The 15,000-nt window shown below is 52.0% G+C and overlaps 7 non-coding genes and 2 pseudogenes across 7 annotated transcripts; all 9 read left to right on the plus strand.

Annotated features, from left to right (window-relative positions):
* Positions 1–1,405: 1,405 nt before the first annotated feature.
* Positions 1,406–1,523, plus strand: LOC132808676 (5S ribosomal RNA). Its single transcript, XR_009642134.1, has one exon. It is a non-coding gene; the product is annotated as a 5S ribosomal RNA (ribosomal RNA).
* A 1,525-nt stretch (positions 1,524–3,048) lies between these two features.
* LOC132808940 (5S ribosomal RNA) lies at positions 3,049–3,165 on the plus strand (annotated as a pseudogene).
* A 1,517-nt stretch (positions 3,166–4,682) lies between these two features.
* LOC132808720 (5S ribosomal RNA) lies at positions 4,683–4,800 on the plus strand. Its single transcript, XR_009642140.1, has one exon. It is a non-coding gene; the product is annotated as a 5S ribosomal RNA (ribosomal RNA).
* Positions 4,801–6,332: 1,532 nt separating this feature from the next.
* LOC132808790 (5S ribosomal RNA) lies at positions 6,333–6,450 on the plus strand. Its single transcript, XR_009642152.1, has one exon. It is a non-coding gene; the product is annotated as a 5S ribosomal RNA (ribosomal RNA).
* Positions 6,451–7,969: 1,519 nt separating this feature from the next.
* LOC132808804 (5S ribosomal RNA) lies at positions 7,970–8,088 on the plus strand. The gene has a single exon (XR_009642154.1). It is a non-coding gene; the product is annotated as a 5S ribosomal RNA (ribosomal RNA).
* Positions 8,089–9,632: 1,544 nt separating this feature from the next.
* On the plus strand, positions 9,633–9,751 carry LOC132809894 (5S ribosomal RNA). Its single transcript, XR_009642620.1, has one exon. It is a non-coding gene; the product is annotated as a 5S ribosomal RNA (ribosomal RNA).
* Positions 9,752–11,289: 1,538 nt separating this feature from the next.
* On the plus strand, positions 11,290–11,398 carry LOC132808966 (5S ribosomal RNA; annotated as a pseudogene).
* A 1,535-nt stretch (positions 11,399–12,933) lies between these two features.
* On the plus strand, positions 12,934–13,052 carry LOC132808473 (5S ribosomal RNA). The gene has a single exon (XR_009642087.1). It is a non-coding gene; the product is annotated as a 5S ribosomal RNA (ribosomal RNA).
* Positions 13,053–14,587: 1,535 nt separating this feature from the next.
* LOC132808477 (5S ribosomal RNA) lies at positions 14,588–14,706 on the plus strand. The gene has a single exon (XR_009642088.1). It is a non-coding gene; the product is annotated as a 5S ribosomal RNA (ribosomal RNA).
* The last annotated feature ends 294 nt before the right edge of the window (positions 14,707–15,000 follow it).

Here is a 15,000-nt window from a genome sequence, read left to right on the forward strand (position 1 = left end):
CGCCTGCAGGCACCAGACAGGGAGGGGAGGAGAGCGGAGCGCTGCCGAAATCAGCGAGAAAGACGGAAAGAAAGGGATTGGGGCTGCACGCTGTCTGAGGGTGGCAGTCAGGAAAGGAGGACAATAGGTGCAGGAGTTGGCCATTCTGCCTTTCGAGCCTGCACCACCATTCAATATGATCATGGCTGATCATCCTTAATCAGTATCCTGTTCCTGCCTTATCTCCGTAACCCTTGATTCCACTATCCTTGAGAGCTCTATGCAACTCTTTCTTAAATGAATCCAGAGACTGGGCCTCCACTGCCCTCTGGGGCAGAGCATTCCACACAGCCACCACTCTCTGGTGAAGAAGTTTCTCCTCATCTCTGTCCTAAATGGTCTACCCCGTATTTTTAAGCAGTGTCCTCTGTTTCGGCACTCACCCAGCAGCGGAAACATGTTCCTGCCGCCAGAGTGTCCAATCCTTTGATGATCTGAAATGTCTCAATCAGATCCCCTCTCAGTCTTCTAAACTCGAGGGTACACACAAGCCCAGTCGCTCCAGTCTTTCAGTGTAAGGTAATCCCGCCAGTCCAGGAATTGACCTGTGAACCTACGCTGCATTCCCTCAATAGCCAGAATCAAATCTGGAGAGCAGAACTGCACACAGTACTCCCGGTGTGGTCTCACCAGGGCCCTGTACAGCTGCAAAAGAACCTCTTGCTTCTATACTCCATCCCTCTTGTTATGAAGGCCAGCATGCTATTAGCCTTCTTCACTACCTGCTGTACCTGCATGCTTACCTTCATTGAGTGGTGTACAGGAACCCCCAGATCTCTCTGTCCTGCCCCTTGACCTAAATTGATTCCATTTAGGTAGTAATCTGCCTTGCACCAAAGTGGTAACCATTGATTTATCCACATTAAATTGCATCTGGCCACTCACCTAACTTGTCCAGGTCACCCTGTAATCTGCTAACATCCTGATGACATTTCACCCTGCCAGCCAGCTTAGTATCATCAGCAAATTTGCTAATGTTATGGCTAATAGCATCTTGTAGATGTTAAGATATATGGTAAAAAGCTGCGGTGCCAGTAGTGATCCCTGCGGTACCCCCCTGGCCACTGCCTGCCATTGGGAAAGGGAGGCGTGGAGGAGTGCGGAAGGATGAGAGAATGCAGGCTGCAGCCTTATGAAGCAGGGGGAGGGCTTGCAGTTGGCCTGCGTGGGATGTGGGAGACTACAGGAGCCTGGTGGGCAAGGGCTGGCTGAAAGGCAGCTGGAGGGACGGAGGAGGGAAGCACGCACAGAGGAGAAGAGCAAAGAGAAAAGAGAAAAAAAAAACAAAGGGATAAAGAGAAAGAGCAGCAAAGAAAATGTGGCTGGCCAGCACGCCTTGAAGTAGGGAGAAAAGGAAGGGGCCGGTGCCTACGGCCATACTAGTCTGAAACGCCCGATCTCGTCTGATCTCGGAAGCTAAGCAGACTCAGGCCTGGTTAGTACTTGGATGGGAGACCGCCTGGGAATACCAGGTGCAGTAGGCTTTTTCCGCCAGCAGGGGCTGCTCAAGTCACCCCTCTGCACTTGTGTGTGCCACGCAATGGAGCGGCAGGTTATTTTTGCTGCTGCTGCTGCGCTGCTGCTGCTGCTGCTGTGCCGGCCATCAGTCGCCTGCAGGCACCAGACGGGAGGGGAGGAGAGCGGAGCGCTGCCGAAATCAGCGAGAAAGACGGAAAGAAAGGGATTGGGGCTGCACGCTGTCTGAGGGTGGCAGTCAGGAAAGGAGGACAATAGGTGCAGGAGTTGCCATTCTGCCTTTCGAGCCTGCACCACCATTCAATATGATCATGGCTGATCATCCTTAATCAGTATCCTGTTCCTGCCTTATCTCCGTAACCCTTGATTCCATATCCTTGAGAGCTCTATGCAACTCTTTCTTAAATGAATCCAGAGACTGGCCTCCACTGCCCTCTGGGGCAGAGCATTCCACACAGCCACCACTCTCTGGTGAAGAAGTTTCTCCTCATCTCTGTCCTAAATGGTCTACCCCGTATTTTTAAGCAGTGTCCTCTGTTTCGGCACTCACACAGCAGCGGAAACATGTTTCCTGCCGCCAGAGTGTCCAATCCTTTGATGATCTGAAATGTCTCAATCAGATCCCCTCTCAGTCTTCTAAACTCGAGGGTACACACAAGCCCAGTCGCTCCAGTCTTTCAGTGTAAGGTAATCCCGCCAGTCCAGGAATTGACCTGGTGAACCTACGCTGCATTCCCTCAATAGCCAGAATCAAATCTGGAGAGCAGAACTGCACACAGTACTCCAGGTGTGGTCTCACCAGGGCCTGTACAGCTGCAAAAGAACCTCTTTGCTTCTATACTCCATCCCTCTTGTTATGAAGGCCAGCATGCTATAAGCCTTCTTCACTACCTGCTGTACCTGCATGCTTACCTTCATTGAGTGGTGTACAGGAACCCCCAGATCTCTCTGTCCTGCCCTTGACCTAAATTGATTCCATTTAGGTAGTAATCTGCCTTGCACCAAAGTGGGTAACCATTGATTTATCCACATTAAATTGCATCTGGCCACTCACCTAACTTGTCCAGGTCACCCTGTAATCTGCTAACATCCTGATGACATTTCACCCTGCAGCCAGCTTAGTATCATCAGCAAATTTGCTAATGTTATGGCTAATAGCATCTTGTAGATGTTAAGATATATGGTAAAAAGCTGCGGTGCCAGTAGTGATCCCTGCGGTACCCCCCTGGCCACTGCCTGCCATTGGGAAAGGGAGGCGTGGAGGAGTGCGGAAGGATGAGAGAATGCAGGCTGCAGCCTTATGAAGCAGGGGAGGGCTTGCAGTTGGCCTGCGTGGGATGTGGGAGACTACAGGAGCCTGGTGGGCAAGGCTGGCTGAAAGGCAGCTGGAGGGACGGAGGAGGGAAGCACGCACAGAGGAGGAAGAGCAAAGAGAAAAGAGAAAAAAAAAACAAAGGGGATAAAGAGAAAGAGCAGCAAAGAAATGTGGCTGGCCAGCACGCCTTGAAGTAGGGAGAAAAGGAAGGGGCCGGTGCCTACGGCATACTAGTCTGAAAACGCCCGATCTCGTCTGATCTCAGAAGCTAAGCAGACTCAGGCCTGGTTAGTACTTGGATGGAGACCGCCTGGGAATACCAGGTGCAGTAGGCTTTTTCCGCCAGCAGGGCTGCTCAAGTCACCCCTCTGCACTTGTGTTGTGCCACGCAATGGAGCGGCAGGTTATTTTTGCTGCTGCTGCTGCTGCTGCTGGTGCTGTGCCGGCCATCAGTCGCCTGCAGGCACCAGACAGGGAGGGAGGAGAGCGGAGCGCTGCCGAAATCAGCGAGAAAGACGGAAAGAAAGGGATTGGGCTGCACGCTGTCTGAGGGTGGCAGTCAGGAAAGGAGGACAATAGGTGCAGGAGTTGCCATTCTGCCTTTCGAGCCTGCACCACCATTCAATATGATCATGGCTGATCATCCTTAATCAGTATCCTGTTCCTGCCTTATCTCCGTAACCCTTGATTCCACTATCCTTGAGAGCTCTATGCAACTCTTTCTTAAATGAATCCAGAGACTGGGCCTCCACTCCCTCTGGGGCAGAGCATTCCACACAGCCACCACTCTCTGGGTGAAGAAGTTTCTCCTCATCTCTGTCCTAAATGGTCTACCCCGTATTTTTAAGCAGTGTCCTCTGTTTCGGCACTCACCCAGCAGCGAAACATGTTTCCTGCCGCCAGAGTGTCCAATCCTTTGATGATCTGAAATGTCTCAATCAGATCCCCTCTCAGTCTTCTAAACTCGAGGGTACACACAAGCCCAGTCGCTCCAGTCTTTCAGTGTAAGGTAATCCGCCAGTCCAGGAATTGACCTGGTGAACCTACGCTGCATTCCTCAATAGCCAGAATCAAATCTGGAGAGCAGAACTGCACACAGTACTCCAGTGTGGTCTCACCAGGCCCTGTACAGCTGCAAAAGAACCTCTTTGCTTCTATACTCCATCCCTCTGTTATGAAGGCCAGCATGCTATTAGCCTTCTTCACTACCTGCTGTACCTGCATGCTTACCTTCATTGAGTGGTGTACAGGAACCCCCAGATCTCTCTGTCCTGCCCCTTGACCTAAATTGATTCCATTTAGGTAGTAATCTGCCTTGCACCAAAGTGGGTAACCATTGATTTATCCACATTAAATTGCATCTGGCCACTCACCTAACTTGTCCAGGTCACCCTGTAATCTGCTAACATCCTGATGACATTTCACCCTGCCAGCCAGCTTAGTATCATCAGCAAATTTGCTAATGTTATGGCTAATAGCATCTTGTAGATGGTTAAGATATATGGTAAAAAGCTGCGGTCCCAGTAGTGATCCCTGCGGTACCCCCTGGCCACTGCCTGCCATTGGGAAAGGGAGGCGTGGAGGAGTGCGGAAGGATGAGAGAATGCAGGCTGCAGCCTTATGAAGCAGGGGAGGGCTTGCAGTTGGCCTGCGTGGGATGTGGGAGACTACAGGAGCCTGGTGGGCAAGGCTGGCTGAAAGGCAGCTGAGGGACGGAGGGAGGGAAGCACGCACAGAGAAGGAAGAGCAAAGAGAAAAGAGAAAAAAAAAACAAAGGGATAAAGAGAAAGAGCAGCAAAGAAAATGTGGCTGGCCAGCACGCCTTGAAGTAGGGGAAAAGGAAGGGGCCGGTGCCTACGGCCATACTAGTCTGAAAACGCCCGATCTCGTCTGATCTCGGAAGCTAAGCAGACTCAGGCCTGGTTAGTACTTGGATGGAGACCGCCTGGGAATACCAGGTGCAGTAGGCTTTTTCCGCCAGCAGGGCTGCTCAAGTCACCCCTCTGCACTTGTGTTGTGCCACGCAATGGAGCGGCAGGTTATTTTTGCTGCTGCTGCTGCTGCTGCTGCTGCTGTGCCGGCCATCAGTCGCCTGCAGGCACCAGACAGGGAGGGGAGGAGAGCGGAGCGCTGCCGAAATCAGCGAGAAAGACGGAAAGAAAGGGATTGGGGCTGCACGCTGTCTGCGGGTGGCAGTCAGGAAAGGAGGACAATAGGTGCAGGAGTTGGCCATTCTGCCTTTCGAGCCTGCACCACCATTCAATATGATCATGGCTGATCATCCTTAATCAGTATCCTGTTCCTGCCTTATCTCCGTAACCCTTGATTCCACTATCCTTGAGAGCTCTATGCAACTCTTTCTTAAATGAATCCAGAGACTGGGCCTCCACTGCCCTCTGGGGCAGAGCATTCCACACAGCCACCACTCTCTGGGTGAAGAAGTTTCTCCTCATCTCTTCCTAAATGGTCTACCCCGTATTTTTAAGCAGTGTCCTCTGTTTCGGCACTCACCCAGCAGCGGAAACATGTTTCCTGCCGCCAGAGTGTCCAATCCTTTGATGATCTGAAATGTCTCAATCAGATCCCCTCTCAGTCTTCTAAACTCGAGGGTACACACAAGCCCAGTCGCTCCAGTCTTTCAGTGTAAGGTAATCCCGCCAGTCCAGGAATTGACCTGGTGAACCTACGCTGCATTCCCTCAATAGCCAGAATCAAATCTGAGAGCAGAACTGCACACAGTACTCCAGGTGTGGTCTCACCAGGGCCTGTACAGCTGCAAAAGAACCTCTTTGCTTCTATACTCCATCCCTCTTGTTATAAAGGCCAGCATGCTATTAGCCTTCTTCACTACCTGCTGTACCTGCATGCTTACCTTCATTGAGTGGTGTACAGGAACCCCCCAGATCTCTCTGTCCTGCCCCTTGACCTAAATTGATTCCATTTAGGTAGTAATCTGCCTTGCACCAAAGTGGGTAACCATTGATTTATCCACATTAAATTGCATCTGGCCACTCACCTAACTTGTCCAGGTCACCCTGTAATCTGCTAACATCCTGATGACATTTCACCCTGCCAGCCAGCTTAGTATCATCAGCAAATTTGCTAATGTTATGGCTAATAGCATCTTGTAGATGGTTAAGATATATGGTAAAAAGCTGCGGTGCCAGTAGTGATCCCTGCGGTACCCCCCCTGGCCACTGCCTGCCATTGGGAAAGGGAGGCGTGGAGGAGTGCGGAAGGATGAGAGAATGCAGGCTGCAGCCTGATGAAGCAGGGGAGGGCTTGCAGTTGGCCTGCGTGGGGATGTGGGAGACTACAGGAGCCTGGTGGGCAAGGGCTGGCTGAAAGGCAGCTGGAGGGACGGAGGGAGGGAAGCACGCACAGAGGAGGAAGAGCAAAGAGAAAAGAGAAAAAAAAAACAAAGGGGATAAAGAGAAAGAGCAGCAAAGAAAATGTGGCTGGCCAGCACGCCTTGAAGTAGGGAGAAAAGGAAGGGGCCGGTGCCTACGGCCATACTAGTCTGAAAGCGCCCGATCTCGTCTGATCTCGGATGCTAAGCAGACTCAGGCCTGGTTAGTACTTGGATGGAGACCGCCTGGGAATACCAGGTGCAGTAGGCTTTTTCCGCCAGCAGGGGCTGCTCAAGTCACCCCTCTGCACTTGTGTTGTGCCACGCAATGGAGCGGCAGGTTATTTTGCTGCTGCTGCTGCTGCTGCTGTGCCGGCCATCAGTCGCCTGCAGGCACCAGACAGGGAGGGAGGAGAGCGGAGCGCTGCCGAAATCAGCGAGAAAGACGGAAAGAAAGGGATTGGGGCTGCACGCTGTCTGCGGGTGGCAGTCAGGAAAGGAGGACAATAGGTGCAGGAGTTGGCCATTCTGCCTTTCGAGCCTGCACCACCATCAATATGATCATGGCTGATCATCCCTAATCAGTATCCTGTTCCTGCCTATCTCCGTAACCCTTGATTCCACTATCCTTGAGAGCTCTATGCAACTCTTTCTTAAATGAATCCAGAGACGGGCCACCACTGCCCTCTGGGGCAGAGCATCCACACAGCCACCACTCTCTGGGTGAAGAAGTTTCTCCTCATCTCTGTCCTAAATGGTCTACCCCGTATTTTAAGCAGTGTCCTCTGTTTCGGCACTCACCCAGCAGCGGAAACATGTTTCCTGCCGCCAGAGTGTCCAATCCTTTGATGATCTGAAATGTCTCAATCAGATCCCCTCTCAGTCTTCTAAACTCGAGGGTACACACAAGCCCAGTCGCTCCAGTCTTTCAGTGTAAGGTAATCCCGCCAGTCCAGGAATTGACCTGGTGAACCTACGCTGCATTCCCTCAATAGCCAGAATCAAATCTGGAGAGCAGAACTGCACACAGTACTCCAGGTGTGGTCTCACCAGGGCCCTGTACAGCTGCAAAAGAACCTCTTTGCTTCTATACTCCATCCCTCTTGTTATGAAGGCCAGCATGCTATTAGCCTTCTTCACTACCTGCTGTACCTGCATGCTTACCTTCATTGAGTGGTGTACAGGAACCCCCAGATCTCTCTGTCCTGCCCCTTGAGCTAAATTGATTCCATTTAGGTAGTAATCTGCCTTGCACCAAAGTGGGTAACCATTGATTTGTCCACATTAAATTGCATCTGGCCACTCACCTAACTTGTCCAGGTCACCCTGTAATCTGCTAACATCCTGATGACATTTCACCCTGCCAGCCAGCTTAGTATCATCAGCAAATTTGCTAATGTTATGGCTAATAGCATCTTGTAGATGGTTAAGATATATGGTAAAAAGCTGCGGTGCCAGTAGTGATCCCTGCGGTACCCCCCTGGCCACTGCCTGCCATTGGGAAAGGGAGGCGTGGAGGAGTGCGGAAGGATGAGAGAATGCAGGCTGCAGCCTTATGAAGCAGGGGAGGGCTTGCAGTTGGCCTGCGTGGGGATGTGGGAGACTACAGGAGCCTGTGGGCAAGGGCTGGCTGAAAGGCAGCTGGAGGGACGGAGGGAGGGAAGCACGCACAGAGGAGGAAGAGCAAAGAGAAAAGAGAAAAAAAAAACAAAGGGGATAAAGAGAAAGAGCAGCAAAGAAAATGTGGCTGGCCAGCACGCCTTGAAGTAGGGAGAAAAGGAAGGGGCCGTGCCTACGGCCATACTAGTCTGAAAACGCCGGATCTCGTCTGATCTCGGAATCTAAGCAGACTCAGGCCTGGTTAGTACTTGGATGGGAGACCGCCTGGGAATACCAGGTGCAGTAGGCTTTTTTCCGCCAGCAGGGGCTGCTCAAGTCACCCCTCTGCACTTGTGTTGTGCCACGCAATGGAGCGGCAGGTTATTTTGCTGCTGCTGCTGCTGCGCTGCTGCTGCTGCTGCTGTGCCGGCCATCAGTCGCCTGCAGGCACCAGACAGGGAGGGGAGGAGAGCGGAGCGCTGCCGAAATCAGCGAGAAAGACGGAAAGAAAGGGATTGGGCTGCACGCTGTCTGAGGGTGGCAGTCAGGAAAGGAGGACAATAGGTGCAGGAGTTGGCCATTCTGCCTTTCGAGCCTGCACCACCATTCAATATGATCATGGCTGATCATCCCTAATCAGTATCCTGTTCCTGCCTTATCTCCGTAACCCTTGATTCCACTATCCTTGAGAGCTCTATGCAACTCTTTCTTAAATGAATCCAGAGACTGGGCCTCCACTGCCCTCTGGGGCAGAGCATTCCACACAGCCACCACTCTCTGGGTGAAGAAGTTTCTCCTCATCTCTGTCCTAAATGGTCTACCCCGTATTTTTAAGCAGTGTCCTCTGTTTCGGCACTCACCCCAGCAGCGGAAACATGTTTCCTGCCGCCAGAGTGTCCAATCCTTTGATGATCTGAAATGTCTCAATCAGATCCCCTCTCAGTCTTCTAAACTCGAGGGTACACACAAGCCCAGTCGCTCCAGTCTTTCAGTGTAAGGTAATCCCGCCAGTCCAGGAATTGACCTGGTGAACCTACGCTGCATTCCCTCAATAGCCAGAATCAAATCTGGAGAGCAGAACTGCACACACAGTACTCCAGGTGTGGTCTCACCAGGGCCCTGTACAGCTGCAAAAGAACCTCTTTGCTTCTATACTCCATCCCTCTTGTTATGAAGGCCAGCATGCTATTAGCCTTCTTCACTACCTGCTGTACCTGCATGCTTACCTTCATTGAGTGGTGTACAGGAACCCCCAGATCTCTCTGTCCTGCCCCTTGACCTAAATTGATTCCATTTAGGTAGTAATCTGCCTTGCACCAAAGTGGGTAACCATTGATTTATCCACATTAAATTGCATCTGGCCACTCACCTAACTTGTCCAGGTCACCCTGTAATCTGCTAACATCCTGATGACATTTCACCCTGCCAGCCAGCTTAGTATCATCAGCAAATTTGCTAATGTTATGGCTAATAGCATCTTGTAGATGGTTAAGATATATGGTAAAAAGCTGCGGTGCCAGTAGTGATCCCTGCGGTACCCCCCTGGCCACTGCCTGCCATTGGGAAAGGGAGGCGTGGAGGAGTGCGGAAGGATGAGAGAATGCAGGCTGCAGCCTTATGAAGCAGGGGGAGGGCTTGCAGTTGGCCTGCGTGGGGATGTGGGAGACTACAGGAGCCTGGTGGGCAAGGGCTGGCTGAAAGGCAGCTGGAGGGACGGAGGGAGGGAAGCACGCACAGAGGAGGAAGAGCAAAGAGAAAAGAGAAAAAAAAAACAAAGGGATAAAGAGAAAGAGCAGCAAAGAAAATGTGGCTGGCCAGCACGCCTTGAAGTAGGGAGAAAAGGAAGGGGCCGGTGCCTATGGCCATACTAGTCTGAAAGCGCCCGATCTCGTCTGATCTCGGAAGCTAAGCAGACTCAGGCCTGGTTAGTACTTGGATGGGAGACCGCCTGGGAATACCAGGTGCAGTAGGCTTTTTCCGCCAGCAGGGGCTGCTCAAGTCACCCCTCTGCACTTGTGTTGTGCCACGCAATGGAGCGGCAGGTTATTTTTGCTGCTGCTGCTGCTGCTGCTGCTGCTGCTGTGCCGGCCATCAGTCGCCTGCAGGCACCAGACAGGGAGGGGAGGAGAGCGGAGCGCTGCCGAAATCAGCGAGAAAGACGGAAAGAAAGGGATTGGGGCTGCACGCTGTCTGAGGGTGGCAGTCAGGAAAGGAGGACAATAGGTGCAGGAGTTGGCCATTCTGCCTTTCGAGCCTGCACCACCATTCAATATGATCATGGCTGATCATCCTTAATCAGTATCCTGTTCCTGCCTTATCTCCGTAACCCTTGATTCCAGTATCCTTGAGAGCTCTATGCAACTCTTTCTTAAATGAATCCAGAGACTGGGCCTCCACTGCCCTCTGGGGCAGAGCATTCCACACAGCCACCACTCTCTGGGTGAAGAAGTTTCTCCTCATCTCTGTCCTAAATGGTCTACCCCGTATTTTTAAGCAGTGTCCTCTGTTTCGGCACTCACCCAGCAGCGGAAACATGTTTCCTGCCGCCAGAGTGTCCAATCCTTTGATGATCTGAAATGTCTCAATCAGATCCCCTCTCAGTCTTCTAAACTCGAGGGTACACACAAGCCCAGTCGCTCCAGTCTTTCAGTGTAAGGTAATCCCGCCAGTCCAGGAATTGACCTGGTGAACCTACGCTGCATTCCCTCAATAGCCAGAATCAAATCTGGAGAGCAGAACTGCACACAGTACTCCAGGTGTGGTCTCACCAGGGCCCTGTACAGCTGCAAAAGAACCTCTTTGCTTCTATACTCCATCCCTCTTGTTATGAAGGCCAGCATGCTATTAGCCTTCTTCACTACCTGCTGTACCTGCATGCTTACCTTCATTGAGTGGTGTACAGGAACCCCCAGATCTCTCTGTCCTGCCCCTTGACCTAAATTGATTCCATTTAGGTAGTAATCTGCCTTGCACCAAAGTGGGTAACCATTGATTTATCCACATTAAATTGCATCTGGCCACTCACCTAACTTGTCCAGGTCACCCTGTAATCTGCTAACATCCTGATGACATTTCACCCTGCCAGCCAGCTTAGTATCATCAGCAAATTTGCTAATGTTATGGCTAATAGCATCTTGTAGATGGTTAAGATATATGGTAAAAAGCTGCGGTGCCAGTAGTGATCCCTGCGGTACCCCCCCTGGCCACTGCCTGCCATTGGGAAAGGGAGGCGTGGAGGAGTGCGGAAGGATGAGAGAATGCAGGCTGCAGCCTTATGAAGCAGGGGAGGGCTTGCAGTTGGCCTGCGTGGGGATGTGGGAGACTACAGGAGCCTGGTGGGCAAGGGCTGGCTGAAAGGCAGCTGGAGGGACGGAGGGAGGGAAGCACGCACAGAGGAGGAAGAGCAAAGAGAAAAGAGAAAAAAAAAACAAAGGGGATAAAGAGAAAGAGCAGCAAAGAAAATGTGGCTGGCCAGCACGCCTTGAAGTAGGGAGAAAAGGAAGGGGCCGGTGCCTACGGCCATACTAGTCTGAAAACGCCCGATCTCGGAATCTAAGCAGACTCAGGCCTGGTTAGTACTTGGGTGGGAGACCGCCTGGGAATACCAGGTGCAGTAGGCTTTTTCCGCCAGCAGGGGCTGCTCAAGTCACCCCTCTGCACTTGTGTTGTGCCACGCAATGGAGCGGCAGGTTATTTTTGCTGCTGCTGCTGCTGCTGCTGCTGCTGTGCCGGCCATCAGTCGCCTGCAGGCACCAGACAGGGAGGGGAGGAGAGCGGAGCGCTGCCGAAATCAGCGAGAAAGACGGAAAGAAAGGGATTGGGGCTGCACGCTGTCTGAGGGTGGCAGTCAGGAAAGGAGGACAATAGGTGCAGGAGTTGGCCATTCTGCCTTTCGAGCCTGCACCACCATTCAATATGATCATGGCTGATCATCCTTAATCAGTATCCTGTTCCTGCCTTATCTCCGTAACCCTTGATTCCACTATCCTTGAGAGCTCTATGCAACTCTTTCTTAAATGAATCCAGAGACTGGGCCTCCACTGCCCTCTGGGGCAGAGCATTCCACACAGCCACCACTCTCTGGGTGAAGAAGTTTCTCCTCATCTCTGTCCTAAATGGTCTACCCCGTATTTTTAAGCAGTGTCCTCTGTTTCGGCACTCACCCAGCAGCGGAAACATGTTTCCTGCCGCCAGAGTGTCCAATCCTTTGATGATCTGAAATGTCTCAATCAGATCCCCTCTCAGTCTTCTAAACTCGAGGGTACACACAAGCCCAGTCGCTCCAGTCTTTCAGTGTAAGGTAATCCCGCCAGTCCAGGAATTGACCTGGTGAACCTACGCTGCATTCCCTCAATAGCCAGAATCAAATCTGGAGAGCAGAACTGCACACAGTACTCCAGGTGTGGTCTCACCAGGGCCCTGTACAGCTGCAAAAGAACCTCTTTGCTTCTATACTCCATCCCTCTTGTTATGAAGGCCAGCATGCTATGAGCCTTCTTCACTACCTGCTGTAGCTGCATGCTTACCTTCATTGAGTGGTGTACAGGAACCCCCAGATCTCTCTGTCCTGCCCCTTGACCTAAATTGATTCCATTTAGGTAGTAATCTGCCTTGCACCAAAGTGGGTAACCATTGATTTATCCACATTAAATTGCATCTGGCCACTCACCTAACTTGTCCAGGTCACCCTGTAATCTGCTAACATCCTGATGACATTTCACCCTGCCAGCCAGCTTAGTATCATCAGCAAATTTGCTAATGTTATGGCTAATAGCATCTTGTAGATGGTTAAGATATATGGTAAAAAGCTGCGGTGCCAGTAGTGATCCCTGCGGTACCCCCCTGGCCACTGCCTGCCATTGGGAAAGGGAGGCGTGGAGGAGTGCGGAAGGATGAGAGAATGCAGGCTGCAGCCTTATGAAGCAGGGGGAGGGCTTGCAGTTGGCCTGCGTGGGGATGTGGGAGACTACAGGAGCCTGGTGGGCAAGGGCTGGCTGAAAGGCAGCTGGAGGGACGGAGGGAGGGAAGCACGCACAGAGGAGGAAGAGCAAAGAGAAAAGAGAAAAAAAAAACAAAGGGGATAAAGAGAAAGAGCAGCAAAGAAAATGTGGCTGGCCAGCACGCCTTGAAGTAGGGAGAAAAGGAAGGGGCCGGTGCCTACGGCCATACTAGTCTGAAAACGCCCGATCTCGTCTGATCTCGGAAGCTAAGCAAACTCAGGCCTGGTTAGTACTTGGATGGGAGACCGCCTGGGAATACCAGGTGCAGTAGGCTTTTTCCGCCAGCAGGGGCTGCTCAAGTCACCCCTCTGCACTTGTGTTGTGCCACGCAATGGAGCGGCAGGTTATTTTTGCTGCTGCTGCTGCTGCTGCTGCTGCTGTGCCGGCCATCAGTCGCCTGCAGGCACCAGACAGGGAGGGGAGGAGAGCGGAGCGCTGCCGAAATCAGCGAGAAAGACGGAAAGAAAGGGATTGGGGCTGCACGCTGTCTGAGGGTGGCAGTCAGGAAAGGAGGACAATAGGTGCAGGAGTTGGCCATTCTGCCTTTCGAGCCTGCACCACCATTCAATATGATCATGGCTGATCATCCTTAATCAGTATCCTGTTCCTGCCTTATCTCCGTAACCCTTGATTCCACTATCCTTGAGAGCTCTATGCAACTCTTTCTTAAATGAATCCAGAGACTGGGCCTCCACTGCCCTCTGGGGCAGAGCATTCCACACAGCCACCACTCTCTGGGTGAAGAAGTTTCTCCTCATCTCTGTCCTAAATGGTCTACCCCGTATTTTTAAGCAGTGTCCTCTGTTTCGGCACTCACCCAGCAGCGGAAACATGTTTCCTGCCGCCAGAGTGTCCAATCCTTTGATGATCTGAAATGTCTCAATCAGATCCCCTCTCAGTCTTCTAAACTCGAGGGTACACACAAGCCCAGTCGCTCCAGTCTTTCAGTGTAAGGTAATCCCGCCAGTCCAGGAATTGACCTGGTGAACCTACGCTGCATTCCCTCAATAGCCAGAATCAAATCTGGAGAGCAGAACTGCACACAGTACTCCAGGTGTGGTCTCACCAGGGCCCTGTACAGCTGCAAAAGAACCTCTTTGCTTCTATACTCCATCCCTCTTGTTATGAAGGCCAGCATGCTATGAGCCTTCTTCACTACCTGCTGTACCTGCATGCTTACCTTCATTGAGTGGTGTACAGGAACCCCCAGATCTCTCTGTCCTGCCCCTTGACCTAAATTGATTCCATTTAGGTAGTAATCTGCCTTGCACCAAAGTGGGTAACCATTGATTTATCCACATTAAATTGCATCTGGCCACTCACCTAACTTGTCCAGGTCACCCTGTAATCTGCTAACATCCTGATGACATTTCACCCTGCCAGCCAGCTTAGTATCATCAGCAAATTTGCTAATGTTATGGCTAATAGCATCTTGTAGATGGTTAAGATATATGGTAAAAAGCTGCGGTGCCAGTAGTGATCCCTGCGGTACCCCCCTGGCCACTGCCTGCCATTGGGAAAGGGAGGCGTGGAGGAGTGCGGAAGGATGAGAGAATGCAGGCTGCAGCCTGATGAAGCAGGGGGAGGGCTTGCAGTTGGCCTGCGTGGGGATGTGGGAGACTACAGGAGCCTGGTGGGCAAGGGCTGGCTGAAAGGCAGCTGGAGGGACGGAGGGAGGGAAGCACGCACAGAGGAGGAAGAGCAAAGAGAAAAGAGAAAAAAAAAACAAAGGGGATAAAGAGAAAGAGCAGCAAAGAAAATGTGGCTGGCCAGCACGCCTTGAAGTAGGGAGAAAAGGAAGGGGCCGGTGCCTACGGCCATACTAGTCTGAAAGCGCCCGATCTCGTCTGATCTCAGAAGCTAAGCAGACTCAGGCCTGGTTAGTACTTGGATGGGAGACCGCCTGGGAATACCAGGTGCAGTAGGCTTTTTCCGCCAGCAGGGGCTGCTCAAGTCACCCCTCTGCACTTGTGTTGTGCCACGCAATGGAGCGGCAGGTTATTTTTGCTGCTGCTGCTGCTGCTGTTGCTGCTGTGCCGGCCATCAGTCGCCTGCAGGCACCAGACAGGGAGGGGAGGAGAGCGGAGCGCTGCCGAAATCAGCGAGAAAGACGGAAAGAAAGGGATTGGGGCTGCACGCTGTCTGCGGGTGGCAGTCAGGAAAGGAGGACAATAGGTGCAGGAGTTGGCCATTCTGCCTTTCGAGCCTGCACCACCATTCAA

The sequence above is a fragment of the Hemiscyllium ocellatum genome, chromosome 3, assembly GCF_020745735.1.
Source record: "Hemiscyllium ocellatum isolate sHemOce1 chromosome 3, sHemOce1.pat.X.cur, whole genome shotgun sequence".
In the NCBI taxonomy this organism is placed as follows: domain Eukaryota; kingdom Metazoa; phylum Chordata; class Chondrichthyes; order Orectolobiformes; family Hemiscylliidae; genus Hemiscyllium; species Hemiscyllium ocellatum.